Raw genomic sequence first — 24,432 nt, forward strand, 5'->3', positions numbered from 1 at the left:
AACAACCAAATTCCACCAACACTTGAGTTTGAAACCTCAGTATATTTTTTTAATTTAAGGATAATGTTCCAAGAAAGGAAAAGAACAGTATATATAAGAAAAGTCTATAACTGAAGTAAATAAATGTATCCATCATACTCTGCAAGCCATATAAAGCACTATAGTTTATAATTTATTCCATATTTTTTATCTTCAGAAACAGCTTTAACCAAAAACCAGGGCAAAAACTGGAAGTTAAATAATTATGAGGAATACTTAAAAAGTAGCTCTAGATTACACTAACTAGAATCAAGCTTTCAAACAGACGTCTTCTTTTCATTAAGCATTTAATTTCAAAAACACTGGACACATCTTTATTTTCTACTGATGTAATCTGAATACTCAGAATCTAGATCAAATGTTTATTTTTTAGGACCAGAATCTCCCATGTTATTTATGTTTCTTCTTTTAATTGCCTATTCTTTAGTGTAATATTAAGACAATTTAAAATTGTATGCTACTCTATACTTTTTACATTTATATATAAGTATGAAACTTTATTTATTTTACTCTCATAGACACAATTTGGCGATAAGATAGGTAGTATTTTCTCAGTCTATAGAAACACAGTTGCAGTTCTAAGAGATAAAGTGATTTGCCCATGATCACACAGAACTGTAAGGCAGTAAAGCTAGAATTAATTAGAACCTTAATCATAACCCAGCTCACTTTCTACTTTGCCACAATGCTCCAGGCAACTTGAAGAGAGAAAGGAGATACAAATCAAATTACTAAAGTCTTTATGTAAATGGTAGCTAAGTCAATTATCTAGATGTGAAAGTGGTGAAAAATTATTGGTTACAAGAAGATAGAGATTCAAATTTGCCAACTATTCCAATCTTTTCATTACTTCAACATTCTTTTTAAAGAAAGGAATACTAAATAATTGCTATATTGCTTTATACGACAGAAAGCTCTGAACTGGGCAATTAAACCAATAAAACATGACTAAGCATATTTTTACTCATTATGACAGTATAACAAAAAAAGAATGGAGAAAAAAACTCAGAGCAATAGGACACAACCAAAGCAGATACTATGATTGCATGCTCCAATACCTATTCCACAATTCTAAGAGGCAGCAATTTGGAGAACTGACTTGGGCTCAAGGGTAAACCTATCACAACCAGAAATTGATTCAGAAATGAGGAATCATGCCAAAAGAGGTATGTAAAGGTGTCCTGGTAGTTTCTGGTTAAGTATGTCCTTTCTGCTAAGAGGAAACCAGATTTTTTTCTTCCTTGTAGAACAAATGATTTCTTTCTGGCAACCATCATACAACTACAAGAAAAATCCTGCTTTGGTATAAAGCCAGCATAATGGATAATGGAGTGGAACAATGCAAAGAATCTGAATCCTTGCTGTCTTCATTAAATTACTAACCAACTAATCCTGAAGCCTACTGTGCCCCTGACTTCCAGTTATGTTAAGCTAATAAATTTCATGAAAGCTGTTTGAGTTGGGCTTTCTGATACCTACAGATGGAAGGGGCCTAACTGAAACAGACATGGAGATAATACATCTAGCTGATGGCACTATACAAGGTGCCTAAGAACCAAAATGAACTCTTAGATTTTAAAAAAGATTTTCAGAACCACTGTTATTTCTTCAGTGGGTAATTTAGATGTAGTAATATAAAATAAATGAAACAGATTGTAGAATAAACTTTGAAAAAGAAATAGAAAAATCTATTCTTAATTTTTAAAATTAATATAATATTTTTCTGAATTAAATAGTCCTGAAACACTTGGAAGAAGGTGGAGTTCATGAAAAAGGAGAGGTGTGATTATTCTGCACTGAAAGACTTGTACACGGTTAGTGACAAAAGATTATTAAAAGAAATACAAGAAGATCTAAATAAATGGGAAAACACTCCATGTTCATGAGTGAGAAGGCTTAAGATTGTTAAAATGGCAATATTTCCTGAAGTGGTCTACTGACTCAACATAATCCCTATCAAAATCTCAATAGCTGTTTTTGTAGAAATGGAAAAGGCAATCCTAAAATTTCTATGGAATTCCAAACAACCAAAACAATCTTGAAAAAAAAAAGTTGGAGGACTCACACTTCTCTATTTCAAACTGTACTAAAAGCTACAGTAATCATGTAATAATGGCATGCCCTGGCCGGTTGGCTCAGTGGTAGAGCGTCCGCCTGGCGTGCAGAAGTCCCGGGTTCGATTCCCGACCAGGGCACATAGGAGAAGCGCCCATCTGCTTCTCGACCCCCCCCTCCTTCCTCTCTGTCTCTCTCTTCCCCTCCCGCAGCGAGGCTCCATTGGAGCAAAGATGGCCCGGGCGCTGGGAATGGCTCCTTGGCCTCTGCCCCAGGCGCTAGAGTGGCTCTGGTTGCAACAGAGCGACGCCCCGGAGGGGCAGAGCATTGCCCCCTGGTGGGCAGAGCGTCGCCCCCTGGTGGGCATTCTGGGTGGATCCCGGTCGGGCGCATGCAGGAGTCTGACTGTCTCTCCCCGTTTCCAGCTTCAGAAAAATACAGAAAAAAAAAAAAAATTAAAATAATGGCATAAAGATAGACATACAGATCAATGGAAAAGAACTGAGTTCAGAAATAAACCCCATTCATCTAAGATAAACTGTTTTTTGGCATAAGGGTACCAAGACCCTCAACAGGGACCATGAAATAGGGAAAGAATACTCTTTTCAACAAATGGTGCCAGGATAACTGGATATCCACAGGGAAAAGAATTTGGACCTCTATCTCACACCTCGTGGAAAAGTTAACTCAAAATTGAGCAAAGGCCTAAATAAAACATCTAAAATCATAAAATTTCAAGAATATACTGGGTTAAAATCTTCATGACCCCTGGCCAGTTGGTTCAGTGGTAGAGTGTTGGCCCAGCATATGGAAGTCCCGAGTTCAATTCCTGGTCAGGGCATACAGACAAAGCACCCATCTGCTTCTCCACCCCTCCTTCTCTTGCTTTTCTCTCTCTCTCTCTCCTCCTCACCTCCTGCAGCCATGGCTCAATTAGAGTAAGTTGGCCCTGGGCACTTGAGGATGATTCCATGGCCTCTGCCTCAGGTGCTAAAAAAAAAAAAAAAAAAAAAAAAAAAGAGGCTCCAGTTGCAAGGGAGCAAGGGAGCAAGGGCCTCAGACCCGCAGAACATCACTCCCTAGTGGGCATGCTGGGTGGATCCCGGTGGGGGCACATGCAGGAGTCTGTCTCTCTGCCTCCCCTCCTCTTCACTAAAAACAAAACTAAACAAAATCTTCATGACCTTGGATTGGGAATGCTTTCTTATACACAACACAAAAAGCATGAGCCACAAAAGAAAAAGAAATAGATCAACTAGACTTGACTCAATTAAATTTTGTACATCAAAAGATAATATCAAGGCCCTGGCTGGTTGGCTCAGTGGTAGAGCATCAGCCTGGCATGCAGAAGTCCCGGAGTTCGATTCCCAGCCAGGGCACACAGGAGAAGCACCCATCTGCTTCTCCACCCCTCCCTCTCTCCTTCCTCTCTGTCTCTCTCTTCCCCTCCCGCAGCCGAGGCTCCATTGGAGCAAAGATGACCTGGGCGCTGGGGATGGCTCCTTGGCCTCTGCCCCAGGCGCTGGAGTGGCTCTGGTCGAGACAGAGCGACGCCCCGGAGGGGCAGAGCATCGCCCCGTGGTGGGCAGAGCCTCGCCCCTGGTGGGCGTGCCGGGTAGATCCTGGTCGGGCGCATGCGGGAGTCTGTCTGACTGTCTTTCCCCGTTTTCAGCTTCAGAAAAATACAAAAAAAAAAAAAAAAAGATAATATCAAGAAAGCAAAAAACCATCATCAACAGTTCAAATGCTATAAAAATGTTTACCCGAAACCTATGTACTTTTTTTTTTTTTTTTTGTACTTTTCCGAAGCTGGAAACGGGGAGGCAGTCTGACAGACTCCCGCAAGTGCCCAACCGGGATCCACCCGGCATGCCCACCAGGGGACGATGCTCTGCCCATCTTGGGGCGTCGCTCTGCCGCAATCAGAGCCATTCCAGCGCCTGAGGCAGAGGCCACAGAGCCATCCTCAGCCCCCCTGCTCAGTGGAGCCCCGGCTGCGGGAGGGGAAGAGAGAGACAGAGAGGAAGGAGAGGGGGAGGGGTGGAGAAGCAGATGGGCGCTTCTCCTGTGTGCCCTGGCCGGGAATCGAACCCGGAACTCCTGCACGCCAGGCCCACGCTCTACCACTGAACCAACCGGCCAGGGCCTGAAACCTATGTACTTTTATTGATCAGTATCACCCCATTAAATTTAATTTTCTTAAAATAAAAACAAAGAAAGCAAAAAGAAAACCTATAGAACAGAAAAAAATATTTGCAAATAATGTCTGACAAGGATCTAGTATCCAGAGTAAATAAATAACTCTTACAACTCAAAAAGATAACCCTATTAAAATTTGGGCAAAAAAATTGGTATCTCTCCAAGAAGATAATACAAATGGACAATAAGCACATGAAAAGATGATCTGCATCACTAGTCATTGGGGCAATTAAAATCAAAACCATAATGAAATGCCAATTCAACTCACTAGAATGACTAATTTTAAAAAAATTAACATCAAGGATGTAAAGTAGAACCACCATATACTGTCAGTGAGAATATTGCAGCTGTTATAGAAAACAGAAGAGGGAAAAAGTAGGTTTGTGGTTGTAATATAAGTAAATACTACAATTAATAAAGAATACAAAATAAGCTATTTCATGTACTCATAACTATAAACCTACTTTTGCCCACCCCTTTATAGTAATTCCTCAATAAGTTAATCATATAATTTCCATATCACACAACGATTTTGTTCCTAGATACATCTAAACATATGTTTAAACAACAAAATAATTTACACAAATGTTCACAGTAGCAGTATTCACTACAGCTCCAAACTGAAAATAACACAACTGTTCATCAATGAATGAATGAATGAACAAAATATGCTCTGTCCATACAGGGAAGTATTTTTCAGTCCTAAGAAGGAATGAAGTAGTGTATATGCTACAACATAGATGAACCTTGAAAAGAATAAGCTAAGTGAAAGCAACAAGATACTAAAGGGCACATAGTGCTTGATTCCATTATATGTAATTTCGAGAATTGACAAATCCAGAGACAGAAGGAAGATTAATGATTGCCAGGAGCTGGGGAAAAAGGAGGAATGGGGAATGATTGTTTAATAGATACAAGGTTTCTTTTTGGGGTAATGAAATATTCTGGAACTAGATACAGGTAATAGTTACATGTTATTAATGTACCAAATGTCCTGCTATAGTTTAAATTTGCATCATAATATTTTATTATTCACACTTGATATTATATGAAACCATAACATGTTGAGAACAACTTATGTACCTAACAGAAAGTTTTGCTATGGGGAATTATAATCAATGAATAAAAAAGGGAGGGGGCTGGAAAAGTCCACAGAGAACAGCTTGATTAAAAACTCTGTTCAATCCATACTTGAATGCCTCAATGACAGAATGTCCACTCTATTTTCACTTCAATTGTTAAAAACATTATGTACCAATAGTTCTCTTCCTCTTTCATTCATTGTTCCTACTTTTATTCTCTGGGAATGCAAAAGATATGTTTAATTCTTCTTCCATGTGCCATTCTTTCCTGAGTTTCACAGAATCACAGATTTGAGACAGGAAGAATTTTAAAGATAACTCAATCACCCAATTTTAAAAGCATTACCATATATTCCACTAAAAGGTCCTTTTTTCCAGGCTGAAAATCTGAAATGTTTCAATTATTTTGTATCTATTTCAAGACACTGCTTCATATTGATTACTCTCCTCTGAATGCATTATTTATCAATGCCCTCCTTACACTGTGACAAACAGAAGTGAAAATACTAAGCTAAATGCAGAGTACAAAAAGAGATTCAACTATGTTTTGGACAACACTTCAAAATAAATCTTTTTAGTGGGTATTAACTTGTTGGGTTGTTATAATAAACCACTGACTAGCCAACTTCAAACAAGTAAGACACATCCAGGCCCACACCTGCTTAAAAACAAAAACAAACAAACAAAAAAAGCCCACCTACTGTGCTGACTGCTGGTAGGTTTCCAAGTCTCCAACTCTGCATTTATGCAATTTTTTTTCTTTTAATTCAGTTACAGAGCTTGTCACATAACAATTCCTGACTGTCACATAATGAATATATTAGCACACCCCCTCACAATTTTAAGAGTAACTGATAAACATCTTAAATAGGACATGAGGAAAGAGCACTTGGAGGCAAACCACTAAGAATAAACTGTAGTTTATTTATAACATTGACCAGTAAATCAACTACAAATCCACCTACCTATAATTATTCAGACTATATTTCTCTTGTCTACGAAGATATTTTAAAAGGCTGTCAAATGTATAACTGTATAACCTTGGTGGTCCCTTTCCTTATTTATAAAACAGGACTAAATGAGGCAACCTATCTAAAGCATTTTTACCAGTGCATAGCACAAAATTAAAAATCCAATAAATGTAGCTATAATTCCACATAGTCTGTCTAGAATAGCTCTTGAGATACCTACCAGTTTACTTACCCTGTAAGAAAAGAAGTGAAGCTAGTATGGCATGACTTGTTCTCTATGACCCCATGCTGGCTCCTAGTGATCACTGTTTTATATTTATTTTATTTTTTTAAGTACCAACAATACATGTGCTCAATAATCTGAGAACTTGTTCAGGAATGACACCAAAGTTACTAGTTTATTATAATTATGTGCAACCTTTATTTGCTTTCCAATACTGTACATACTTCAGCAGCTAAAACAGTTTTACACACACAGATGTTCAAAAACAAGGTTTGTTTCTTTTAAAAATTGAGAGGAATTTCTTAGTTTTGATAAATGTACCATGGTTATATAAGATGCTAACATTAAGGGAAGATGGGTGAAAGGTGTATGAGAATTCTCTGTACTGTCTTTGCGCTTCTCCTATAAATATTTAACTATTTCAAAATTAAACATTTTTAAAAATCCAGATTATCTTTTTTCACCTCTGATAAATTCTTCCTTAAAATTTCTCAAATATTACTAACTACTATTAGGTGCAAATTCTTTAACAGCCTTTATAGCTCTCTAATTAATCTGGAAAAGGAGACACAAATTCTAGCAAATAGGAAGTCTTAATAATACCCCTGCTTATCCTGGGTCACAAGTAGTATTCAGTAAATAGTCATCCCAAAATTTTATTTTATTTATTTGATTTTTTCCAAAATTTTATTTTATTTTTAAATTTTATTTATTGATTTTAGTGAGAAAGGAAGGGAGAGAGAGGGAAGAACATGGATCTGTTCCACTATGTGCCCTGACCAAGGATCGATTCAGCAACCTCTGCACTTTGGGATGATGCTCTAACCAACTGAGCTATCTGGCCAGGTCCCCCAAATTTTTCTTTCGGGAACAAGGGCCTTAAAAAAAATCCATCCCCAGAGTAAGTATCTTTTCCCTAAAGCATTAAAACTGTAGAATCCAATTAAAACCTCTGACTCTTATTGCTTAAACTACTTATTTAGCAGTGTCATTTAAGTCAAGCTCAAGAATCTCAGAGTATGAGACAAATTATTCTATACTATTTGCATGAAAATCTTTTAAAATATATTTTTAAAATATGTTTATATCATGGCTGATTGGTTTTTTAATTAGGTAACTAAGAAAATTTAGGAAAATGATAAATTTTATTTGCAATTATTCAAGCTCAAACTTTTACTTGTTAAGCAGTGAAGTCATGAAAGTTCTGCTAAAATTGTAACCATCAAGCAAAGAAATCCTAAAATACCTAAGAACAAAGTATCTTTCCCCTAAATGTTCTCTTAAATACCTCCAAATAGCTTTTATACTTTAAAGAGCTTCTTTTAGGTACCAACTGTCTGATTTTTAAAACCTTGGCTTTCCATTTTGGAATAGTACTATAGAATTGGTACTATAAACAGAAGAGCTATTGTCAAAGAATCGATCCAATAATAAAAAGAGCTAAGGCCACTTGTCTTATAGAAAATTACTGCCAAATACTGCCAGACCCTGCTTTTCTTCCTTCTGGGCCAGTAGCCAGATACTAATCATTTTTAGACCCTTTCTAATTTTTACTACACAATTTAGTACACAAAACCACATCTGAACTAGACAGTATTTTTTTAACTAGACAGTATTTTAATGAATGTTCTCCATAATTCATCTATTGTCCCCTCAATACCTCTGGAAGTATACAGAAAGAACTGATAACAGAGATTGTCCCTGGGGCATCTGTTTGGGTTTTTATAATAACTATTCAAAAAACTAATTTATCTATCAAAAAGAAAGCAACTACAATAAAGCATTAATTTTGGCCCTGGCCGGTTGGCTCAGTGGTAGAATGTCACTGGGCATGTGGAAGTCCCAGGTTTGATTTCTGGTCAGGGCACACAGGAGAAGCAACCATCTGCTTTTCCACTCCCCTTTCCTCTTTCTCTCTCTCTTTCTCTCTCTCTCTCTCTCTCTCTCTCTCTCTCTCCCTCTCTCTCCCCTTCCTGCACCCATGGCTTGGTTTGAGCAAGTTGGCTTTGGGCACTGAGGATGGCTCCATGGCCTTGCCTCAGATGCTAGAATAGCTAGGTTGTCAAGCAATGGAATAACGGCTCCAGATGGACAGAGCATGGCCAGGTAGGGGGCTTGCTAGGTGGATCCTGGTTGGGGCACATGCGAAAGTCTGTCTCTCTGCCTCCCCACCTCGTCACTTAATTTAAAAAACAACAACAAAAAATCCCCATTAATTTTAAACTATTTCACCTTAAAAATAATGTATGAAGCATTATCTTTTAAAAATACTTTGTTAGTTTTAAAAATAATTTACAATGCTCAACTTCACTTATAATCAGAGAAATATAAAGTAAAATCATTTCTGCTTATCAAATTAGAAAAGGTTTTAAAAACTAATATTAAATATTGGCATATAAATTGTCATAACCTTTCTAGAAAGCAATGTGTCAATACCTATTTTTTTAAGTTCTACCTTTTGAATGAAGATTTTCATTCCTATCCTAGGAAAATAATCAAGTATGCAGAAACATTTATGCACAAAGATTTTCATCAACATTATCATCAGAAGAATAAAATGCTCAATAACTGGGAATAGTTAAATTATATATCCACTCAATAGAATATGCTGTTGATATTTTAAAAAATAAGGTTGAAATAATTTTAACTAATTGCTGTGGGGATACACAGCATACAAATTAATAAATATATTCACGAGAGGGGAAGAATATATACCATAGTATTAGCAATGCTTATATTTGGGCTGAGACATTAAATTTTTGTCCTTTGTGTTCTCCAAGTTTTTAAAATGAGTTCCCAGAATTTATATAATCAGGGGGAAAATATTATATATATATATATTTTATATATCTATAGACCACACACACATTCTTAAATTTATAATGTAAAACTAATATGTACTTAAACAGCTAAAATAAATTAAGTTTAAACCTAATTAATACCATTTATGAAAGCCAATGATAAAATAGTCCATATACTATGTATCATTAAGATGATGTTCAATACACAATAAGCACTCCCGCTAGCTTATTTTTAAATCAATACAATAAAAAGGAAAATGTCAGATTATCATATGGTAAAATATGGGCAAAAATTAAACCCCATAAAATAGAATACTGTAATTATGAGTTAAATGATAACATTCATTAGGATAAATCATATTCCTGGAAGAAGGAACTGATTAAACTAACATATAACATCTAAATAAATATAACCAAACTTTTCCTTTAAATGGACTGAGTCTGCTAGTGGGAGAATCAATACTTAATAATGAATGGGTAAATCATTTCTCACACATTAACTAATCTGTATAGTCTCAAATGTAGATAGCATTTACACTAAAAATTATTTCTACCACTAATTGCCCACTAGGAAATCAAAAATCTCACCAAGTTACTATTATGCTTAGCATCCTTCAGTGGATTAATCACTGCCTTAAATGCAACGTCTTTACATTGGTTATAAAAACCCTCATGCCTGCCTCTTTCACCCCTACTTCTTCATTCTCACTTGCTTCCTATGCTCTAGCCCAGTGGTTTGCAAAATGTGATCCTTAAATCAACATCTCCACCACCTGTGAACATGTTAGAACTCCAAATTCATGTGTCCCACTCCTACCAGGGGATTCATAAGCATGTTATCATTTGAAATCCACGGTTCTACCCCTCCTAAACTGCCTGCAGATGCCCAGATCTGCCCTGCTGTCTTTGCAAATGCAGTTGCCTATTTATGAAATGCTTTTACCCACCTCATCCTCTAAGGCCGTGATGGCGAACCTATGACACGTGTGTCAGCACTGACACGCACAGCCATTTTCGATGACACACATGTGGCCACATACCAGAAAAGTATGGGGCTGCATGCCGAGAAGGACATTTCATCCTTGGCTCCTGCACGGCCAATTGCAGTAGCCAAGGATAAAACATTTGCTGTAGTCCAGGCGTCCCCAAACTATGGCCCGCGGGCCGCAATGTGGCCCCCTGAGGCCATTTATCCAGCCCCCACTGCACTTCTGGAAGGGGCACCTCTTTCATTGGTGGTCAGTGAGAGGACCACTGTATTTGGCAGCCCTCCAATGGTCTGAGGGGCAGGGAACTGGCCCCCTGTGTAAAAAGTTTGGAGACCCCTGGTAGACACTCTGTGCTGGAGGTCTGTAGGCCAAAACAACAGAACTCCGGCACAGAGAGTCTAGTTCTGGGACTTCCGGTTAGGCCGTTAGGGGATCTTTGACCTCACTTTTGGCCAGCGAAGCAGGGAGCAGCGGAATGCCATGGGGGACGCATCTCTGGGGGCCCTGTGATTGCCATTATCAGCAACCACATAACCACAGCAACCATCATCCAATCTACTGTTCTGGGGTGTTGTGGATTTCTAATTGACCATCATTGCTGAGATAAGTGAGGGGGAGGCTGGGAGAGGCGAGGGCCTGTGCTATGGGTGCTGTTTACCGCCATTAGAAATAGCGGCAGCCATCTTAATTTACATAAGATGCAACTTGCAGAATTTCAAGACAGCATCTGGTGTTTGTCGACTTGAGGTCAAAGCTTGAGAATCTGGAAAGGTGCCGCTTGGAGAATCAAGAGTGCCACTACGAACAGGAAATTTGGAGTGCCTAGAACCAATTACCAGACACTTTTAGCACCCTGAAAAATAGAGCAATGGCTTTACTCACAATTTTTCCCTCTACGTACTTTTGCGAGACCTTACTCTCAGCGTTAAATAATATCAAAACCAACAAAAGAAACAGATTGACAGATGAAGTTAGTAGTGCTTGCTTGGGCTTGAAGTGTACAAAATATCAACCTTCAATTGAAGATTTAGCCAATGAAATTCAGCTAAAAAAAGTCACTAACAGGCAGGTTAGTTAAAGAATTCCCCCTCCCCCTCACTTATCTTAGTTCAAGGCACTCCACATAAGTTAAATAATATCAAGACCAACAAAAGAAACTGACAGATGAACGGAGAAGTCACTAAGCAGGTAAGTTAAATAATTAGTTTTTGGTTTATTAAATACAGTTATATATTACAATTATACATTTTTGTTAAACTATAAATATCACAAAATTATGGTTTTTTTCTCGAAGTGACACACCACCCGAGTTATGCTCAGTTTTTTGGCGAATTTTGACACACCAAGCTCAAAAGATTGCCCATCACGGTCCTAAGGTATCCCCATCAATCTTGTTTCCTATTCATCTTTTAAAACTTAGCTTAGGAATCACTTCAAAAAGGAACTGAAAACTTTTCCAAAATGAGATAAATATTTCCGAAGATCTTTTTCTATAGTATTATTGTAGGAGCTCTCATTTGCATTCTTCACTGTCTAAAGCAGGGGTCTCAAACTCGCAGCCCGCTGAACAATTTTGTGTGGCCCGCAGACTAATCCACGAAGTTCAAAGTATTTTGGATAAAATTAAGTAAGCCTAGGGGCCTACTTGTATTTTTCATTTCTCTAGCATCCTAGCTAGATATTAGCTTAGTTAACAGCAGTTGTGATGCGAACTACAGTTTCTGGTCGTTTTGTGACACTGAGTAAACTGCATGTACGATTGTGCTTGTTGTACTGATTTTTTTTTGTTTTCAACTGCAGTGAGAAAAGTGTTGCGTAACAGTTGCCTTTTGTAGACCTAGTGCGGCCGGCCGAATGGCTGTGATCTTGCTCTGCGGCCCACATGCTGAGTTGAGTTTGAGACCCCTGGTCTAAAGCCACTTCTAAAATGACTTAAGGCCATCAAAGAAAGCCTTTGCTTGAAATATCCCCTAATGTAAGTTATTAACAAATCAAAGAACTAAAAAATAGATTCATAGTTCTTCTACCCATTGATTTCAAACTATAGAGTAGTAGGAAATATAATGTATGGTAAAACCAAACTATCAGAGAGAAATGACTTTTATTGTGGAAAAATGATAGGAAAACAGCCAATTAGGTCTGAAATTTACACCTTGAAATGAATTTGATTTTTTCTTATGCACATATTTCTCCCACCTTCTGGAGGAGGGAGACCAAGTATGGGGCAGCTGTGTTAGGCTTGATTGCAGGTTTACTCGCTGCAAGCACTTTGCCTGACTGGTCTGTGAAGTGTGGCTGCACGTGTGGGGGATTGTGGATGCGCAGATTGCCTGACAGCCGCTGTGAGGGGCCATTTTGCTGTTTGTTTGCCTGAGAGGCAGTTTCCCCTGCCTGTGTGCTTGTCCACCGTTGTGAGACTTTATTAAACGGAATGGCCCAATCCTTTCCGGCTCTACAGTTTTTCTATCATCTGCCCAAATCCAGTCTGAACCTGCCTGGCCTCGGCCACTGGCATTACATCTGGTGTAGTGGGCAGGATTCAGAGCAGATGGGTATGGAGCCGTCGACACTCTTGAGGGGGGAAGAGAGGAGTAGCTGTTTCCGGTGGCTCTCCAGTTGGGGACTCTGGGCTGTTTTTTACAATCCTGTGAGAAGAAACCAAGAGCTCTGTGCAAGAACCTGAGAGAGGTAGAAAACTCCAGGATGAGCTGCACACTGAGCACCAACAATGGTGTGAAGTGGAGCGAGCACTGGAGAAGAAGGCTGCCTGGGTCCGAGAGTTGCAGTGTAAGATGCAGGCTGAGCGCCAACGGCACCTGGAACTAGAGCACTCTCTGAACAAAGAGTATGAGTTCACAAGTTGCAGTCTGCCTTGGATGGCTGTTGGAGAAACAAATGCAGGTTCAGGAGCTTGAGAGTCAGCTTCAGGTTGCGAGCTGACAGCCACAGGAGCTGAAGCAGGCACGGAAGGTGCAGCTGCACTCCTGCCAGTGGAGTGGCTCTGAGTCAGCGAGAGCAGGGGTTTCCAACTCCTCCTCTTCTGAGGGGGAGACTCGGGCTGCAACTGCCACCCATAGAGTTGGGAGCCCAGTTAGTGGTCTCCAGGAAGGTCAAGACCCAGCAGCCAAGAGTCCTTCAGGGGAAGCCACAGCCCCCTCCCCAGGTATTGGAGCACTCTGTGGTCCAGCCCTACATCTGGGCAGAGCTGATGGAGTTGGGGGTGAAATTTAGGCAGAAACCCACTGAGCCCCTGGCAGCCTGCTTGGTGCAACTGCGGGACATAGGAGGGTGGATGGCATCATGCTCTCCAGAACAGAGATGGACCATAAGGCTATGAGGGCTGCTGCCTGTGCTGCTCCCCAACTAACAAGAGAAACAGACCTGTGAAAGTTATCCAAACACAGATGTGAGTAGATATGATTGCAGCTGGGGCAGATAAAGAGAAATTATATAGATGATAAGCCTAATAAAGTCTTGTTGGAGCTTTGGCGGCAGCTTGAGTCAGAACAGAGGTTTCAACTGCTAAAAAAGTGGGAGAAGCGGGTGGTCCTGGCATCTGCCAGGAAAATGGCTGGTGTTCAGGTTACAGGATCCCCGAGATCCGTTGTCCCAGTTCAAATAGAGGGATGGGTGGGGGCCTGAGGCCCCATGTGAAATTGGCAATCCACTGGTCCTCTTCTAATGTGCAGCAGGTGTTGGCATGTAGAAGGTAATACAGTGTGTCCATAAAGTCATGGTGCACTTTTGATCGGTCACAGGAAAGCAACAAAAGACGATAGAAATGTGAAATCTGCACCAAATATATAAAAAGAAAACTCTCCCAGTTTCATACCTATTCAGTGTAGTTTGATGTGGGCTCATGCAAAGATTTTTTAGGGCTCCTTAGGTAGCTATCCCGTATAGCCTCTATACAGACTCGTCACTGACTGATGGCCTACCAGAACGGGGTTTCTCCACCAACCTGCCGGTTTCCTTCAACTGCTTATCCCACCGAGTAATGTTATTCCTATGTGGTGGTGCTTTGTTATAAACACGCTGATAATAAACACGCTGATATTCATGTTACACTTTGGTCACAGATTTGAATTTAGCGAGCCACAGAACACACTGAACTTTCCTCTGTACCATCCACATCTCGACTGGCATGGCCGTGGGCTGCTCTGCTGTATACACGGTGTTACGTCACCATCTGTGCATGTGCACATGTTGCCACATCATCCTACAGAAACTGGGTTTTCCTTTTATTTGGTGCAGATTTCACATTTCTATCATCTTTTGTTACTTTCCTGTGACTAGTCAAAAGTGCATCATGACTTTACGGACACACTGTATAAACAAAAATTTGAGCACTTACTTTGTAACAGGTACTGTTCTGGATGCACTACTTCCCCCAGGTGGCAATTCTCCCAGATCGCTCTCCAGCCTTCGTGAGGTGCAGTTTTCCTTGCTCCCTTGCCCTTACTGTGCATAGCAGATTTTCCTTTGTTTATTAGCTCTTTCCGTTTTGTTCTTATTTGCTTGCCTGTATGTGCGAGCCTCCAATAAATGGGTATGGCCTGACACTCTCCGGTTTCACAGTTCCTTGAATGCAATGTGGACCTACCTGGCCTCAGCCATCGGCATTACACCAAGTAATAAAGAATGTTTCTTTTTTAAAAAAGCAAAGCAAGAGAAAATGTGTAGGAACTGCTCTACAATATTTTGAATAATTATCTTAATATTTTGAGATAATCTCACAGTACACGGTTAATAATTTATCTTAAATCATTAAATGATCATCTAGCATGTGTGAAGAACCATGGTGGAATTAAAAATTACATGCATCTATCTATCTAGAGAGAGAGAGATAGGAGGTTAATTCCTAGTTATTTAGCTAAGAAATAAATTCGAATGCCCACCTGTTGGGAAAACAGCTGTGTTAGGCTTGATCGCTGGTATACCAGCTGCAAGCACTTTGATTGATTAGTGTGTGAGCACGTGGCAGAGGCACATCTGTGGATAGTCTATGTAAGGCTACAAGTGCTTGTGCTCAAGTGGTGGATTGCAGATTGTGCACTGCCTGCCTGCCTGCCCGCCACTATGAGGGATTATTTTGCTGTTCGTTCACTTGCTCCCGTGAGAAGAGGTTTTCACCTGCCTGTTGGCTTGTTTGCTATTGCAAGAATCTATTAAACAGTAATGGCCCAACCCTTTCTAGCTCTGCAGTTTCTCTACAGTCTCTGCTTGAATTCAATGTAGACCTGCCTGGCCTCAGCCACCAGCATTACACCACCAAAAGACAAAATTGTTCATAGCAGCTTTGTTTTAAAGAGCTAAAAACTGGAAATGGCCCAAATATCTATTAGCAGTAGAACAGAAATATATATATATATATATATACACACACACACTCATAAAATGGAATACTATACAATAATGAAAAATAAACTACTACTAACTCTAAAAACATGGATGAATCTTACAGACACAATGTTGAAGAAAGGAAAACAGAAACAAAAGAATGATTTGATTCTATTTATATGAAGTTCAGGAATAAGCAAAACTAACCAACTGTAACGGAGGTCAGAATAGTGGTTATCTTTGAGATGTACTGACTAAGAGAACATGAGAAAGGCTTCTAAGGTCCTAGAAATATTCTATATCTCGATCTGGTTGGTGATTATATATGTAGAAATTCATGGAGATGTTTATGATGTCTGTCATTTACTGCATATACTTCCTTTAAAGTCCTATAAAACTTTTTAATAATGGAAGAAAAGGTTCTTCCTCTGCTATGCCAGCTGGAAGGGAGGGAAGGAAAGTAGAAAGGAAGGTAGAAAGGAAGGAGAGATTAGATCAAATGATCTTCACACTTCTGCTTTAAAGTTCAATTGTCTTATTCACTCAACAAAAATTTGAGCACCTACTTTGTGATAGGTACTGTTCTGGGTGCTATGTATCTAGTATTGATAAAATGTGTAAAAATCCCTGCCCTCATGGGTCTTACATTATAGTAGAGATAAAAGGACAATAAAAATATTGAGTATGTTGGATATCTAAAAGGCACTAAAGAGATACAAAGCAGGTTAGAGGCATACAAACAATCTATAAAAAGAGATACTGTAATTTGCCAGTAAAGGCCTCACAGAGTGGTGATATTTTAATCAAGACCTGAAGGAAGTAGGAAAGGAGAAATATGGATATCCATAAGAACATGTTTTGGGGATGCTGAAACAGCCAGGAGGCCACTGTGATTTAAGGCAAGTGAGTAAGGGTAAGATTAAAAAAAAATAGAGGTTTCCCCCAGTCTTTTTGTCCTTTAACATTTCTCCAACTCTTTATTTAAAGATTGACTTAAGATAAACTTTTTTGGGCCCTGGCCAGTTGGCTCAGTGGTAGAGCGTCGGCCTGGCATGCAGGAGTCCTGGGTTTGATTCCTGGCCAGGACACACAGGAGAAGTGCCCATCTGCTTCTCCACCCCTCCCCCTTTCCTTCTTCTCTGTCTCTCTCTTCCCTTCCTGTAGCCAAGGCTCCACTGGAGCAAAGTTGGCCCGGAGCTGAGGATGGCTCTGTGGCCTCTGTCTCAGGCGCTGGAATGGCTCTGGTTGCAACAGAGCGACGCCCCAGATGGGCAGAGCATCGCCCCCTGGTGGGCGCGCCGGGTGGATCCTGGTCGGCGCATGCGGGAGTCTTGACTGCCTCCATGTTTCCAACTTCAGAAAATACAAAAAAAAAAAAAAAAAAAGATAAAGCTTTTTTATGCAGACATTTCTGTAATAATTAGCCACTCTATAGTTAGCTAATCTTCTCTGATCCTACAGCTGTATCATTCATGGCATCTTTATATACCAGCTTGCAATTAAATACAGGGTGGACAAAAGTAGGTTTTTCAGAATAAATACCATAATTAATGAATAAATAATACAAGAATGAATTTTCACATAGTCATGATTGTAAGCCTACTTTTGCCAAACCCTGTATATACTACTGCCTTCCACTCTCAAATAAATCAAACGTCTTCAAAACAGTGACTAGATTTTATGCTTTTTTATATCCCTAGTACTTGGCCTATGATTGACATTTAAATGATTATTGGTAATGCAACTGCTAATAATAACTTCATCAGCCATAGGATTAGTAAAGTGTGGATAAATTTTTAAAAATAAAGATGAAGGAAAGAAACCAAGACTAGGGAACTACGCAAGTAAAGGTCCTGAGGCATCTCCGTGTGTCAACATCCAAAGTTAGGATTATCTCTTGAGCCATGTCCTTAAGACTTTGAGCTCAACATCCCCTTCCTAAAGGCCACTCTAGGATTTTCTTTCTTGGGGGGAATATGTGGCATCTGTATTCCTTTCAAATAATGGTTTAATAACACCAATGTTCACAACTAACTTAAACTCTTAACCAACTAGCTGTGTGATGTTGATCAAGTCATTCAACTTCTTTTATGCAAGTTCCCTCATATGCTAAATTAGGGAGTTGAACTAAATAGTCTCTGCAGTCTAATCAATCTCAAATTCTCTACTTTAGCCTTTTGAAAATATAAATGGATAAACATTGCAATCTACTTCTTTAATTTATAAAATGAGTCAAGTATCTAGTAATAATTTAAAGTACAATGAATAAGCAGTCATATTAAGAAAGTAGTATACCATTTTGAAAAATCATAGAATCTGGAGTAAGACAGACCTGGATCTAGCCATAGCCTGTTTCTTAGTAGATAATGACCCTGTGCAAGTTATTAAATCTATAGGACTTATTTTGAAAATTAAAGGCAATGTATGTAAAACCATTATTAAGCAAATATGAAAACCCACACACTGGCAATGATCATTTCCCATAAAGAAAGCAACCAAGGTAAAATATCTACCAAATCACTGATATCCAAGATATGAACTACACAAACTACATAGTTAATAATAATTCCCTTAGCAATTTTAAATATAAGGATTACTGGTTGCCTCAAAATTTGGCAAGACTCTTCTAAAAGTTTAATAGAGTGAGTCTTCTTAATTCCTACAGTTCTGAGAATCTCACATCCTAGATATGAGAATAACTACAGCTCTAATGTCAGTATGAGGTCACTGAGGCAAAAGAATAACATAGTTTGGAAAGCCCCAAATTTTAGAAAAATAGGACAAGACTGAGATTTGGGCTTAACTCATCTCAGATATTATGAAGACATTAATGTTGGCCTTGAGAGTTCAAATATATGAGTCAACAGTATAAAATAAGCAATAGAGCCCTAGCAGGTTTGCTCAGTGGTAGAGCGTGAACACGGTGTGTGGAAGTCCTGGGTTCGATTTCCAGTCAGGACACATAGGAGAAGCTTCTCTTCCCCCTCTTCTCTTCCCACAGCCATGGCTTGATTGATTCAAGCACACTGACCCCAGGCACTGAGTATAGCTCTGTGGAGCCTCCACCTCAAGCACTAGAAATAGCTTGGTTGCGAGCGTATTTTCCAGATGGGCAGAGCAACAGACCCAGATGAGGGCTGCTGGGTGGATCCCAGTCAGGGCACATGCAGGAGTCTGTTTCTCTATCTCCCCTCCTCTCACTTAAAATAAAAATAGAGATTTAAAAAGCAATAAGACACACTTTGCATCCAGGAGGAGATAGGCATAAATAATTATAGCAAACTAAGGAACATAAAAGAATGAATCAACAAGATATAGAGAGTGAATAACTAAGTGGGGTGGGAAGTGGGAGGACCAAAGGACACAGAAGACTTAAAAAGCTGAGTGCTTAAGTTATACCTCAAAAAATCAGGAGCCTTTGTTAGCAAGACAGGAAAAGGAAAGGTATTCTAAGCAGCAGGAAGAATATACGAAAAGACTCCAAATTAGGGAACAGTACAGCTCTCTCAGTGAACTGATTTTATTACAGTTTGAGATTTATGGTGAGGAAATGGCAAGAGGTGAGTCAGATGATGAAGAGCCTCATAACAATAAACAGTTTGGACTAACTAATATAGGTAAGAAGTATGGGCTTTAAGAAAGAAGCATTCAACAGATTTGCATTTTAGAAAAATCATCTTGGTGGTATTGTAAAAGGATGGATTAAAAGGGGGGTCAATCATTAGAGACCTCATTTTACAATCAGAGTTAAATAAGGACATTAGATTATCATATGGATATTCTCCTATCGAACCAGGGATCAGAAATAAAAAACAAAAATGCTTTAACAGATAAAACTAAACTATCAAAAGGAGATAGCTTACCCTCATGAATATATATTCTAGAATCAAGTATTTCCTATGTATCTTAAAAAGGAAGAGGTTTCTAAAATTCGGTATATCCCTGCCCGGATAGCTTAGTTGGCTAGAGCACTGTCCTTATATGCCAAGGTTTTGGGTTCGATCCCTGGTTAGGGTATATGCAAGAAATCAACCAATGAATGCACAAATAAATGGAACAACAGATTGTTTCTCTCAAGTCAATAAAAAATTAATTAAATAAAATTAGGTATGATATGTAAAAATTACATGGAACTAGCTACTTTTAAGGCATCTATCTCTTTTTGTACATATAATACTGCAGAGTTGCAACATAAAAACCAATGCAATAAAATTCTTGGCATTGGAATATATACTGATTATTTACAGAGACTTCTGCTTTAATTTTATACATACAGAAACTGAGGTGCTAAAAGACTAGGGAATTACCTAAGGTCATATGGTTAATGGCACAGTAAAGATGGGAATTCATGTCTTATGCTTTCCTTTTTAGAAACTGCTTTAGTATATCATATTTATGATTCTAGAATGTTGAATGATAATCCAAAAGACACTGGTATTGTAATTTTCAGCAATGTAATAATAACTATAGAACTATTTTTATGTTTCATATGCCTCATAAGAAAAACATATCTATTAGATCTGCATGTTTCACAAAAATAAATCTCTTCCTGAGGTCTGTGCTACAATAAGAACACTTCCTCCTCTGCCATAAAAACACATTTTATTCTTCTGTAGGATGTCTAAAATTTTCATTTGTCCAGCTTAGGACACAATTAAATTTGAAAGAAAGGTCTAAGATTAATTTACCTTCATATAATTAAATTTCCAACATCTTTAACATGTTTTAACATTACTTAGTTCTCAGTCTTTTTCTTATTTTGTCATGTTCCCCAATCCTATAATGTTTAGATCATTGAAATACATTTTCCCTTCACTAGTACACACAAGTAGAAGTAAAAACACAAAGAAAAAAACTGATATAGTATTTTTCACAAATTGGCAGTGACCAAAAATGTTTAATTTTTAGACTTCTCTAATTTACACTTAAGTAATGCCTGTTCATTGAAAAAGATTCAACTAATATAAAAACATAAAATTAATAAGCTGTCTTATGGCCTTGCAATTTTCTCTAGAAGAATCCCCTAAACACTGATAAGTCCTTACAGACTTTTTATGCTTACGTAACAAAAGGTGCTAATCCTCAAAAAGTCAATATATATTTAACACCCAAACTCTACTGATGATAATCTAATCTTTCTTTAATAATTCAGAAGGTAGATCATGATCTTGCTTGGTGTCTGGTTATCACAACAGACATCAATTATATTATCATTCAGTGGTTATTAAAAAAAGTGAGCTAAACCCCAAGTACCGCTGTTTATTTCCTCTTTATCAGCATCTCAATTATTTTGTGTATGTATTTATTTTTTTTCTCTCCATGTACGTAAGTTACATGAGAGCTGGAATCATTGTACCTCCAAGCGCTTGACACCTAGCAGATAATCAGATACTTGTTGATGATCAGCATGTTTACTAAATTAAAAAAGCTGCTTTAAAAAAATTTTATTGAAAGAAGTTACCTGCTTAATTTATCATTTGTCATTCAAAAGTGAAGGGGAAAAAGTCTGCTCACATTTGGGGAGGGGGTTGGCTGTAGTTCCAAACTATATCTGCTTAACTGATTACTTTTGATAGCTATAAAATTCAATCAAGTATTTTGGTTTGAACAATAACAACAACAAAACAACAAAAGCTCTCCAAAGAGTTAAATATTGCTATTAGGATTTTATTGTGTGTGTTTTTTGAGATATTCTCTATTTTGTAAACATCTGTGTTTAAAATAGATGAACCCCGCTCACAATTCATATACCGGACCCGAGACAGTATTCAAAGTTCATTTGTCACAGCGAGATAGTGGGGGCTTAGGAGCAGGTGGAATGCCTGGGGCTGGGCTGAGTCTCAGGACAACAGGTGCAGAGGTGGTAAGTAGTAAACAGGGAGGGGTGCCTGCTCAAGTGTCTGGGCCTAATGCCAGATCCCAGGCAACCTCCTGGACTGGAGAAGTTTAGGGGTAAAAGGCCGACTGGTACCTGGTGAGCTTAACTGCACCCTAACATCCCAACCTTCCTCTAGCTCCTATACTTTTCCCAGCTGTAGCCCTAGAATGGGGCTAATCAGGCCATAGAATCTCAACTCCTTGTTTTCCCTTCCAGAACCCCTAGGGCACAATTAAAATAGAGTTGCTCTGTCCTGAGGGCGTTAGAAAAAAGGCAGCGGTGCTCTGCCTGATCTTCAGGGAAAGGTGCAATACTGACCCACAGGTTGGAGTCAAGGTGAATAAGACTGACTTCCCCTTTCTGAAGTCTGGGCTGAGGGCACTCTGAGGGCTGGATTTACTGACCTTCCACCCCCAGGGTGGTGGTGTTGCTTGTGTCCAGACACCCAAGGAGTCAGTCCTCAAGGAAGCATCCCTAGAGTCACCTCTCTAAATTTCTCATTAGCCAATGACTTGTAACTAACAGAGAGACAGCAGTATGTAGGAATGGGGGACAGGAAAAGGATTCTATTGTTTTTAAAAATGATTGCAAGATTCAAGTATTCAGCACATTATCCCTATTCTTTCTGGTTCTAAGACAAAAAAAAAAAAGACTAAGGCAGACAAAATTCTTTGCTTTGGCATACTCAAATTTGTCTGTTTACCTAAAATTACATCATTACTGTGAGTACAGGCTCCCCTGCCTGCCACATCAGACTTCATTTACAGGCCTCTATGATAAGGTAGCTATCTAACCAGAATAATTGTCAGGCAAATGCACAGACTTTTTGACCTACAGATTTCTTAAAAATCACATACACATATATACAGGTCATTTAATTTGAATTCCACCTAAGTCTCAGCTAGTTACCAAGAATCCTACATATGTTTCACAACTAACTGTACCTTTACAATAAAACTGTTAAGCAAGATTCTCTAAGAGCTCTGTCACCTTTAAAGGTCTCAAATGACGCTGCAGAGTTCTAGCATTGGGACTTCAAATTCCAGCCTGTTACTTAACAGACTAAATTTGAAGTTCTCCCTCTCTACAAATGCTTTAGAGAAGCCAGAACACACTTCCCAGCACGACTTGACTCTTCCTAACATTCAGGCGAGACTTTTGCGCAGATCTAATAATGCAGTATCAGTAAGGCAGATCACCTAGGGAAGGGAAGCTAAACCACCAAAACTATTGTACACATTTCCCCCATCCTCAGCGGCTCCCACGCTCAACCTGAGGACACTCGCCTCCTAAAGAACCTACAGTTTACACCCCTATCTAAGGTGCTGCCAATCTTGTTCCCAGAGCAGCCAGGTTAGAACGGCCCCACAGGGATCCTGGGGCAGAGGAAAGAAAACTGCAGAACAAACCCACTATTTCTCTAACTAGACAACAAAACGGATCAATCTTCCAACTAAGCGTTGAGTGCATTATCTTGAAAGACCTGTTCCAAGATGCTGATCAGCCACAGACTGTCTACTGGGCCGGCTCAGGATGCCACTGAAGTCGCCTCTCGCTGCGAGCCGCCCCAGCGCCTGCTGAGCCGCACCCTCCATTCAAGATCACTCGGCGACCCGCTAACTCGCCCTGTCGCCCCCGAAAAGACTGGAGACTATGTCAAGTTACCGCCCCCCTCTGGGCAAAGCAAAAACCCCAGTAAAGATGCTGGTCTCTGCGGTACACCCTTCGCCCCCCGAAGCACACCAAGGCGGCCCGACCCCTGCAGGACGCAGATAAATCGCCCTCTAGCCCGGAGACCCCTCTACACAGACCTCTTTCCCCGGAACCCTAATAAACTTCTTCCTCCCAGAAATGCGAAACGGACATCCACTCCTGCTCAAAGGATTCCCCACACCCGAATGATCTGTCCCTTCAGAGACTTACTAGCACATTGCTAAACTGAAATTTCTGTTCCCAAAGAGCCTAAGACCTCGATAAATGGACCCCTTGTCCCGGAACCCCGCTACACCACCTCAAGGAACCGCAGGACCCCGATAAGTCTCCTATCCCAAAGACCCAACACCTTCAACGCCACCACCCACGCCACGCTAAGCCAGCGCAGCCGTAGGACCCCCAATAAACCGCCCCTCACCCCGAGGAGCTCTGGCACCCGCTACACCGCCCTTGGGTGCTCGCACCCAATCCCACCACACTACCACCTCACCCCACGCCCGAACCCTGACAAGCCTTGCGCCCACAGGCAACGCCGCGCTGCCGGGGGAGCCGCCCCCGTCGGGAGCCCGCCTGCCCCAGCTGCTCCGTGTCCCGGCTCCTCGACTGCTCCTCGGCGGAGACGCGCTCTGGGCTTCCTTACCTGGGCAGCGTCGGAGGGCGAGCGGACTCGGGAGCCCTGAGGAAGAGAAGGAGACAGCAAAGAAGGGTTGGCCCAGGCCTGCGGCTGCCGCAGCTCCAACCTCTCCGCGAGCAAGCGCTTGTGTGAGGAGAGAGCCCTCCCGCTCCGCGCGCAGCCAGGAGACCCAGCCACAGCCGTGCCCGCCGCTCTTCCCGCGAGATCCCAGCCACGACGAGGGGCGGAGCCGCGGCGAGGGGCGGTAGTGGCAGCTCGAGTGACAGCGCTCACAGCGTGTTGGCGGCGGTGTAGGAGGCGGGACTCAGAGCCAATTGCGACCAATTATAAAATAGGAAAGGTGATTCGCCCCGCCCACTACTACTTTCCCTCCTTCGCCCTTCATCAATAAACTAGGGCCAAAGGTAGCAGCGACCTTAGCTTGTCAGAGGCGGTTGGGGGAAAGTAAATTGGATAGCAATCTTGGCTTGTATCTGGACCCGCACAGCTTTCGTAGATACACCTGATT

General features: G+C 40.2%; 1 protein-coding gene across 1 annotated transcript in view; it reads right to left on the reverse strand.

Moving 5' to 3' along the window:
* The window catches only part of GLCE (glucuronic acid epimerase), a 107,096-nt gene extending 82,969 nt beyond the window's left edge, over positions 1-24,127 (reverse strand). The window contains exon 1 of the mRNA XM_066274593.1: positions 23,931-24,127. The gene's annotated coding sequence lies outside the window, so the exon portion shown is untranslated. The remainder of the gene's footprint in view (positions 1-23,930) is intronic.
* Positions 24,128-24,432: the final 305 nt, after the last annotated feature.

Source organism: Saccopteryx bilineata, chromosome 4 (genome assembly GCF_036850765.1).
Source record: "Saccopteryx bilineata isolate mSacBil1 chromosome 4, mSacBil1_pri_phased_curated, whole genome shotgun sequence".
NCBI classification, from domain to species: Eukaryota; Metazoa; Chordata; class Mammalia; order Chiroptera; family Emballonuridae; genus Saccopteryx; species Saccopteryx bilineata.